This window comes from Nycticebus coucang, chromosome 11 (genome assembly GCF_027406575.1).
Source record: "Nycticebus coucang isolate mNycCou1 chromosome 11, mNycCou1.pri, whole genome shotgun sequence".
Taxonomy (NCBI): domain Eukaryota; kingdom Metazoa; phylum Chordata; class Mammalia; order Primates; family Lorisidae; genus Nycticebus; species Nycticebus coucang.
The window spans coordinates 117,069,996-117,080,970 of NC_069790.1; positions in this window are offsets into that span (position 1 = coordinate 117,069,996).

Sequence of the window (10,975 nt, forward strand, 5' to 3'; positions counted from 1 at the left end):
AAATAAATCTGATGGTGATCACCTTGTGTTTGCCTGGGAAATTCTTTTTTCCTCATTTATCTCTTGAGGGGAAATTTGTTTGACATGGTATTCTGGTTGGCAGTTTTTTCCTTTACCATTTTGAATGTGTCAGCCCACTTTCTTCTGGTCTGTAAGGTTTCTGCTGAGACAATCTATTGCTGGTATATTGGGATTCCCTTGTGTGTCACTTACTGGTTTTCCCACGCTGTTTGTTTTTATGATCTTTTTTTGGGGGGGTGTTATTTTGATCTTTATGGTTTGATTATAATATGCCATAATGAGTTGTTTTATTTGAATTGAATATAATTGGAGATCTTTGATATTACTGTACCTGAATACTTACATCTTTCTCTAAATTTGAAAGGTTTTCTGCTGCTATTACAATGTATTAAACACACTTTTACCCCTTAACCTTTCAATTCTCCTTCTTTAAATCCTATATTTGGAAAAATTTCTCTTTTGATGTTGTCTCATAAATCCTATAAACTTTCTTTATGCTTTTCAATCCTTTTTTCTTTTTGTCTCTTCTGATTAAATATTTTCAAATAACCTGTCAGCAACTTCACAGGTCTGCTGTTGATGCTCTCTATTATATTGTTGATTTCTGTCATTATATTTTTCACCTCCAGGATTTCTGTTGATTTTATTTTTTTTTCTTTTTTTTTTATTGTTGGGGATTCATTGAGGGTACAATAAGCCAGGTTACACTGATTGCAATTGTTAGGTAAAGTCCCTCTTGCAATCATGTCTTGGAAGACGTTATTCTTAGTAAAGCATCACAAGAATGGAGAAGCATGAATCCTATGTACTCAATTTTGATACGAGGACAATTAATGACAATTATGGTTATGGGGGAGAAGCAGAAAGAGGGAAGGAGGGAGGGGGTGGGGCCTTGGTGTGTGATTTTATTTTTTTATTTCAATCTCTTACATTTCTTGTTTGGGTCATGTTCTGTTTTGCTGATTTTGCTGATTTGTTTTTCTTTATTTTCTTGACATTATCAAAACTTCTTGAAAAGTTATTTTAGGTGCTTTTTCAGGCATATTGTGCTTTCCATCTCTTTATTGTCTGTCATGTACCTTAATTTGGTGATGTAACCTTTTCCTGCTTGTTCTTGATTCTTATGCTTTTGTATCAGAGTCTGTATTTGAAAAATGTAGGCACTTATGCGTCTTTATAAACTACTTTATCTGGAAAATTGCTGCAACTTGTATCATATTAATGCACAACTAAATTCTCAGACAATTGTGGACAGTGCAGCATTGTTAGAAGCCCAGGGAAGTTACAGATGTCATGGCACTGCCAAAAGCCTGGGGCCTGCTGTGGTAAATGAGGTTATAGGATCTGTCAGAAGCCCACAGCCACAAAGGCTTGCCTGCTCCTGAGATTGGAACAGAGTATGGCTGTTGATATTGGTTCAGTGGTTATGTGGGCCAGAGATCAAGTTCATCACACAGGCCTGAAGCCTGGCTATGTGGTCCCAGCTGGCACCAATGTGGGTATCTGGGCTCAGTCTGAGGGTACATGCCTGGAACATGGGACTGTGGGGTTCTGCCTGGTGTTAGGTTTTACTGCGGAGGGACCATATTGGTGTTGAGAAAGGTCCTGTGATCACTCCACCTCCATTCCCCCAAGTGGAATGGTATAGTTCTCCATGCTCTGTTTTGTGGGGTTAGGAGAGGGGTGATGCAGATAATGTAAAACTGTACTTCCTCCCCTTTCAAGATACCTTTCCATAGTATTATGCTACAACCAGATACTATAATCTCTCACCCGGTGAGAAGATTTTTGGTTCTCGTGAAGGTGTTTTTTGGCATATATATAGCTGTTCTACTTAATTTTTCTGTGGGTGGATGATTGCTGGATAGTACTATTTTACTATCTTGTTCCAACAAGGAATTATGGCTGCTTACTATGAGTCTATTGCTGTGCTGAATATTATGTGCTATAGGAGAATTGCAAAGACAGATACGTAAAAACAAAGGCTTATATTTCACTTGAGAAAAATTTTAACATATTAGAAAATGCATTTCATAGGTAATAGTATGTTATCAATAAATGTGACAGAGAAGATAAGCAAGCAAGAGTTAGACATGCCAAAGCATAAAGAATATTAGCTACTCTTGAAAGGACCAAGTATAGAAATCCATGGTGAAGGGGCGGCGCCTGTGGCTCAGTGAGTAGGGCGCCGGTCCCATATACCGAGGGTGGCGGGTTCAAACCCGGCCCTGGCCAAACTGCAACGACAACAACAAAATAGCTGGGCGTTGTGGCGGGTGCCTGTAGTCCCAGCTACTCGGGAGGCTGAGGCAAGAGAATTGCTTAAGCCCAGGAGTTGGAGGTTGCTGTGAGCTGTGTGACGCCATGGCACTCTACTGAGGGAGATAAAGTGAAACTCTGTCTCTACAAAAAAAAAAAAAAAAAAAGAAATCCATGGTGAAGAATCCAAAGTCAATTTACTATGGTGAAAATATTATGAGCAATATCCCTGACGTAAGAATGAGCATGGGGAAAGGAATCATATATCCAAAACCAAAGTGCAAGATTAATCTAAGAGACATAGGAAATAAAGATGATGTTATGTGAGGTCGTTAGCACTGGCACAGAGAAGAAAGTGATTCAGAAAGTGGAAAGAGACAAGAGACGCTTGAGGAATGTAGAGGGTACTAAAGGGTTGGGTGGTAGTTAGAAAATAAAAGGAGATTGGAGGGGAAAAAAATCCTAACAAGAGGCAATAGCAATAATCCAAGCGTGAAGTGATTAACTTCGTGAGATGTTCTGGACCAGTTTTCAAACCATGTAATAAACTATCCTTACTGAACTATTATGGGGTATGGTGACGATAATTACAATAATAATCATGTGCTTTCATTCTCCTGCTTCTCCTTTTAGATCATATTAAAGAATCTAAGATAGTTTTGGCAATACTCCCGGGTGCCAGTTTGTGGAATTTTTGTCCATCTGCCTTTACTTTCATGGTTTGTTGGCTGCTTATTTTGCAGTCTTTTGTTCCTTTTATTTATTTATTTCTTCATACATAAGCTGCAAAAATATTTATTCATCTAAAGTAGAGCCACATGCAGTGGGGATAGCTATCCTTTATAATATTACATTACAGATGTATAAAATCTTCTTCACAAATACTTTTGTACAACCACCCCTAACAATAGACCTTCGGCTCATTCACCTTTAAACTTCATGACTCCTGGAGAAATAGACACGATTAGTCCTATCATAGGGTTCCTGAGATAACTTAGGGAAATGGTCAGGGTGGAAAGATCACTGGGGATCTTTAATTCCAGTCTAACGTGTAGTAATGGATGAATGTCAAGTTCCAGGTAGAAGGTGATACTTTAAGTCTTTGGAAAGATTAGTGTGGTGCTGCCATTAGGACAGACTCCAGAGAGGAAGATCAGAAGGCTGTACAGAAGCATAGGTGTCAATTGATTCCAGACTGATTCCAGGGGGAATGAAGAAGAGTGGAGAAGACAGAAGAGAGAAAAATCAGTGGTTTATCAGATGTAAAGAGCAAAAGAAGTCAAAGATGACTGATTAGTACTGTAACAAAAATATTCAAGAAGCGAGCTGGTACTTAGTGGAAAATTATGAGTCTATTTTTAGGCACACTGACTTTTGATACTAGCAGGGGTATAGACATATAAATACTGTAAAGGCATTTCTCCTACTCTCATGGTGTGAAGTCTAGTTCCTGGAAAGAAGACTAACATTATAAAGGTCAAAGGCTTTGGCATGCATGCCTATAATTTTCAAATACATAAGACACATTTTTTTTTTTTTAATGTCACTGCATAGGTGATAGTACAGAGAAAACAAAGGACTACAAAAATATATTTTAAAAATCATTTAACTTCTAATGACCAATAATGTATATCATCATTAGAAGTTAGATGATTTTTTATTTCAGGAAAATATTTGGTTGAATAAAATGAAGCTTCTCTTCTTTCAGTTATCTGCATAGAAATACAGATAGGTGTGTCAGGACACTCCTTTTTTGTAATCTGAAATCTGGAATTAAGTTTGGTACATTAATAAATATGCTATCAACTCAGACGTAGCAAAATTGATTAGTAAAGAATAATGCTTGCGAATTAGAATTAAAATTTCCCCTTTCTTTTTCTGATGAGGAGCACACATCAGCAGTCCAGAGGAGACACAAAGTGGTAATCTATGACCAGGAACTTGGCAGTGTAGAATGTCTGCCTCCTTCCAAATTAAACCATTTGGTGGACCTAACTGGTAGGAGTTGCAGATGCCTTTTTTATAATGTTTGACGCTATGGCCTTATTCATCAGAGATAATTGTAATCCCTATAATTTGTTGGTAAATGCATCCTATTACCTCCTGATAATGAGATCACATTATCCATGAAAATTTTTCGTTCAGCTAAAAACTCACACATTTTGTGAAGACATTTTGGAAGCTCTGTTGTAGCCCTCTGTTTTCTCTACTATCACCTATGCAGTGACATTTTAAAAAAATGTGTCTTAAGTATTTGAAAATTATAAGCATGCATGCCAAAGCCTCTGGGTAAAGTCACACAAATAATATAGAAATAAGATAATACACAATTTTCAATTTATAGCAGTAAAAATGGTGGTGCCTATGAAGTAGATCTGATGATTTTGACACCGACCCCCAGGGAACAGCAGCCAAGAAAACCAATCCCTTAGTCACGGTAAAAACAGAAGCAAGCTGGGAAACATAACTTTAGCATTAACGTGTAGGACTAATTGTAAATGGTTTTTGCCTAATTTGATAGACAGTACACAAAAAGTTTTCTTCTTTAAGTACTTTTCTCATTCAAAATTATATTTTATTTTAAATACCAGTTTAATGAGAAACTTGGCAAACAGAATAAATATCAATAATTAAATTTAGATTACTTATGTATGTTAACTGCCATCAATAAAGTAAATCCTCTTTGCAAGGATGATTTCAAAGATTTCCATTATTATGCTGATTATTTTTAAATTATTTATTATAAAATTGGAAGAAAGATATGATTCTGGCTCAGCCCCTCTTGCTTCTTCCATCTATTAACAAGCATTTACCAAGTAGTTATTATGAAACTGTGGTAGACACTTCATAATGCTAACATTCCAAGGAGCAAGTTCCTTTTATCAATGATGATATCAAACTTACAGTGGTGTGAGGATCAAATGAGAGAAGAATTTAAGAGCCTTTGGACTAATACAATACCTGGTCCAAGGAAGGGCTAACTTTAGGTGCCTCACACTGGGCATGTTTTTAAATAGAGTGAAAATTCTTAAATCTGTTTTAGTCTTTAATACGTGTGTTATCATAAGGTACATAATTTAGCAATGGATTAACTGTTTCTAACAATGTGATGGGATGATTCTGTGAATGTTGCTATCCTCTTCAAATAATTGTTCTCAGTTACCTTGACTTGCGATGCCCTAGGAGAAGCAACCTTGAAATTCCAAGGTCGCCTGAAAATGGCATTGTTAGGTCAAACCTCTTAAGCTTCCAGCACCTCTCTCCGTCTATTTAATGCAGTTTGTCAACATCTCCAATGTCAGAACTACCTTCTGTCTCACGCAAATCCAATAGAACCATGAGTCTTTTCAATTCACTGGTGGTAAATGTATTTTTAGAGAAACACAGTTGGGAACAATGGAATTGGATTAGATATCAAGCGGCCATTTCTGAGTACAGTTTTGCACATAGGATATTCTTCCTAAGCCTAAGTTATGCTTTGTTAGTCCGACTTTCTCCACTTTCAGCATTGAGAGCTGAAGGCAATGGGATAAAATATGCCCTGTGTAGTTGCATATTTGCACCATGTAATTTAAAAAGACTGACTCTTTTTTAAACACACAAGTTAGGAATATTCAACTTCATAATCTCATTCTTTTGCTATTAGAACAAATTTGAAATTTCGAGGTTGTTTGTTCTAGGGTATTACAAGTCAAGGTAACTGAGAACAATTATTTGAAAAGCATAGCAACATTGACAGAATCATCCCATCACGTTCTTAGAAAGGAAACAGCTAATCCATTGCAAAACTATATGCCTGATAATAATACGCGTGTTAAAGATTAAAATGAATTTGAGAATGTCCACCCTATTTAAAGACATTTCCAGTGCCAGGCATCCAAGTGTTAGTCCTTCCTTGTGCTAGGTATTGTCCTATTCAAAAGGCTCTCAAATAATTATCTCACTGGATCCTCACAACACTATAAGTTTGATATCATTCTATTTTATAAGAAAGGAAACCACAGCAATGAAGATTTATAAGTAAGAGACTTGACTGGGTCACAAAGCTCGATTTAAACAAAGGTTGAATTTGTGTGAGATTTAAAGCAAGATTCAAGCAAAGGCTGCAAAAGATCCACGCTCGTTGTCTTGCTAAGGTTACCCTTCAGAAAAGAAACCAGAGTTTTTAACCCAGCTGTGCATTCTGCCATCCTTAAGTAGCAGAGGACGCATAGATCTTGGAAGAGACTTGTTAATCAAACAGATGTGGTTTCAATAATTATCAAATCTCTTCATTAAGCCCTGGCAGTGAGTCATTACGGTATCTTCTGTAGCCTTTTAGCTTGATCAAGTGTAGAGTATCTTCTCATTAGGATAATGGGGTTCAATAAAAGAGTGTTCCATCATTTTCCATGAGGGAGCAGGGTGGAACTTTGTGTTAACTGTATACATCTAGTCATTCATTTTATCTTTTTTAGATCTTGTTAATTCATTATAGGTTAATTCTTTATGTACTTAGGCTTTGATTTTGACAAAATGCATTCATCATAAAAGTTAACTTTGTAAAATAAATTGAGAACAGTTTAAATTAATGTTGGGAACATAATGGATTTCAGAAATAAAAGTGTTTTGTTTTCATTTATTAGCCAAGAGCGCTATTAATTAAACCATAATTTATGTATTTTTAGTTAAATTGTTGAGATCACTTTTGACATTTATTATTTTTTCAGTGCTTTTTATTTGACAAAAATGATCATGAGCAAGTGATAAATGCCGAGTCATTCCCATTCTGTATCAGTGATGACACAAACTGTGACTAAGTTCACTCCTGACTATCATGTTATTACCTCTACAGTGCTACATAAAAGTTCTTACACCAGTAACAGATCCATAAAAAATTGGAAAATACAGAAATGAGGTTCCTCCTTTGAGTTTTTAAATAAGATTTTACCGAGCCAATATTACAATGCCTAACAGTTTTGTATATTACCTTTTAGTACCTTTTCCCCGTGAAATTGTTTGCTTCTTATCACATTACCTATTTGTAAATGCAGCTCACTCACAAGCTATTCTGACTATTTCTGCTTACAATTAAGTCAAAAGTACTTTCCATCATATTCTTTAGAATAGGGGTATCCGATTTGCAGCCCAGGAACTGCATGTTGATTTTGCGAGGACTTCCTTTGCTTAAGAAGTATTCACAGACCTTTTTTGTTTGTTTTTTTGCCCCTCATCAGTTTTCTTTAATTAGTATATAGTCCAAGACGATTCTTACTCTTCTGATGTGCAGTAGAGGCAGAAAAAAAAGTGTGGATACTTTATTCTAAAATAAGAACCATTTTTTTTAACAGTTCTGATATTTCAGTAATAAAATTAATTATGTAGTTTAGCTACATGCTTATAGTTATTATTATTATTATTATTATTATTATTTTATTGTTGGGGATTCATCGAGGGTAGAATAAGCCAGGTTACATTGATTGCAATTGTTTTTGCTGTTTTATGTAAATTGGCAGTGAAAATGTTTTATTTGATCCTTTCTACGTATTTATTATCGTTTTTAGAAAATAGCCAACAGAAATGGATTTATTGAATCAAAGAGTATAGATATGTATAAAGCTCTTGATAGTAACTTGAATTTTTAGAGAACGTGTTTGATTTCATCTGTGTAGCCCTGGCACCTGGCAGAGAACTGAGTATGTTCATTACTTACATTTTGAATGGGTCACAACTTCTGAGAAAGCATATAAACATGATAATATTATCTGCGTGTCTGTTAATCTCTTTCAGCTGATAACGATTCTTTGTACTTGAATAGATTTTTATAATTTTTAATGAACTTTCCTATATATTACCTAATTTGAAACATATAATATGTTTACACAGGTGCAAGGCAGACATTTTAGTTATCACATTTCAGAGGAAAAAAGTGAGCCTCAGATGGATGGAAGATATGGGCTGGACTTTAGTCTTACTTTGACCAGCAATAATTCCATGACATCCTGTCTTTATCTAAATACGCTTTATTACAGAAAGGAATGGAAATAAGTTGCCCTTTTCTTTTCCTTTTACGTGAATAATTGCTTTAATTCTTTGAAGATAAAACATATTCATTAGAAGTATTTTTGTCTTTTTTATAATGCAAAGTACCCTTACACCATCATCATTGTGCAACTTTTCAAAGTGGGTAATACGAAAAATATAGTTTTTAAAGACTTTTTAAATATTTTAAGACAGAAATGAAAAGCAAATTTCAAAATAATTCACTGAACTCTGTTACTTAAATATATGAGTGGGGACATTTTTTCATAATTTTTTTTTTTAAATGAACTATTCACCATAAGTGTGGTCCCATAGAAGTACTGAGCTCATTGGATACTTTTCCCTCCCTTCTTGAGATACTTTACTCAGGAGAATATGTTCCAGGTCCCTCCATGTAAACATAAAAGAGGTAAAGGCTCCATCTTTTTTAAGGCTGCATAGTATTCCACGGTATACATATACCACAATTTATTAATCCATTCATGGGTTGATGGGCATTTGGGCTTCTTCCATGACTTGGCTATTACAAATTGAGCTGCAATGAATAATCTGGTGCAAATATCTTTTGTTGCAAAGTGATTTTTGGTCTTTTGGATATATTCCTAGCAGAGGAACTGTAGGATCCCATGGCAAGTCAATTTTTAGGTCCCTGAGTGTTCTCCAAACTTCTTTCCAAAAGGAACATATTTGCATTCCCACCAGCAGCAGAGACCTGTTCCCTTTTCTCCACATCCACGCCAGCATCTGTTTTGGGATTTTGTTATATGGGCTACTCTTACTGGAGTTAGATGATATTTCAAAGTGGTTTTGATTTGCATTTCTCTGATGATTAAAGATGATGAGCATTTTTTCATGTGTCTGTAGACTATGCACCTGTCTTCTTTGGAGAAGCTTCTGTTCAGATCTCTTGCCCATAGTGAAATAGGATCACTTGTTCTTTTCTTATTAATAAATTTGATTTCTCTGTGGATTCTGGTTATTAGACCTTTGTTGGAAACATAACCTGCAAATATCCTCTCCCATTCTGAAGGCAGTCTACTTGCTTTACTTACTGTGTTCTTGTCAAAGCAGAAGTTTTTAGTTTGATCAGGTCCCAGTAGTGTATTTTTAGTATTGCTTCAATTGCCCTGGGGGGTACTTCTCATAAAGTTTTCTGTCAGGCCAGTTTCTTCAAGTGTTTCCCCTGCACTCTTGTTGTTGTTGTTGCATTTTGGCCAGGGCCAGGTTCAAACACACCAACCTCAGTATATGGGGCCGGCGCCCTACTCACTGAGCCACAGGCAGTGCCCTCCCCTTCCCCGCACTCTTTCCAAGAATCTTTATGGTTTCATGTCTTAGGTTTATCCAGTGAGAGTCAATTTTTGTTAGAGGTGAAAGGCGTGAGTCCAGTTTCAGTCTTCTACAAGTTGCCAGCCAATTCACCCAGCACAATTTGTTAAATAGGGAGTCTTTTTCCCAATTTGTTTTTGATAGGCTTATCAAAGATCAAATGACAATTAGTGTCTGGATTCATCTCTTGGTTCACAATTCTGTTCCATACATCAACCTCTCTATTTTTTTGCCAATACCGTGCTGTTTTGATCACTATAGATTTATAGTATAGTCTGAAATCTGGTAGCATGATTCCAGCTGATTTGTTTTTATTTCTGAGTAATGTCTTGGCTATTGGAGGTTTTTTCTGTTTCCATATAAAATGAGGTACTAGTTTTTCAAGTTCTTTAAAGTATGACAGAGGTGCTTTAATGGGGATTGCATTAAATTTGTAGATTGCTTTGGGTAGTATGAACATTTTAACAATATTTATTCTTCCCAGCCATGAGCATGGTATGTTTTTCCATTTGTTGATATCTTTGGTTATTTCTTTTCTCAGAGTTTTATAGTTCTCTTTATAGAGATCTTTCATGTCCTTTGTTAGGTACACTCCTAGATATTTCATTTTCTTTGGCACTACCATAAAGGGAGTGTTTTTTCAGCTTTACTATTGTTGGTATATATGAACGCTACTGATTTGAGAGTATTGATTTTGTAGCCTGAGATGCTGCTGTATTCCTTGATCACTTCTAAGAGTTTTGTGGTTGAGTCCTTGGGGTTTTCCAGGTATACAATCATATTATCTGAGAAAAGTGAAAGTTTGATATTGTATTAAAAAAAAAAACACATTGTACCCCACATATGCATAAATGTATTCATGATCTATGTGTATATGACTTAATAAAAAAAAAAGAAAAAGAAAAGAAATGAACTATTCAAGCTATGCAAATGTGATCTCTGTACAGCAAAATCATATCCTTGAACGTGGATTCCTAAAAATTTGCCTGGGAAAATCTTTACATATAGATAGTCCCTAATATCCATAGGGACTATTTCTTAGCTTTGTAAATATAGAGAATTGACTGAACTTTGATAACATGTTTTTATTCGATTTTAAAAATGTTTGATAATATCTATCCAGTATGAATCAGTGGGTAAATTTGTTGGCCATAGGGCCGACGGAAAGCAGAGTATAAATGTATTAATTTTCTCTCTCCCTTCCCTCCTGTATTCTTCATTTTTCTTTCTTTTCCTAATTAGGAAATTAACATTCTGTTCTCAGAGATGAGCTTATTGAAGCCAGGAGAGTAGTTTGTGCAAGCTTTGTGTGGCCTTTAGGGAACATTACTGAGAATACAAATCT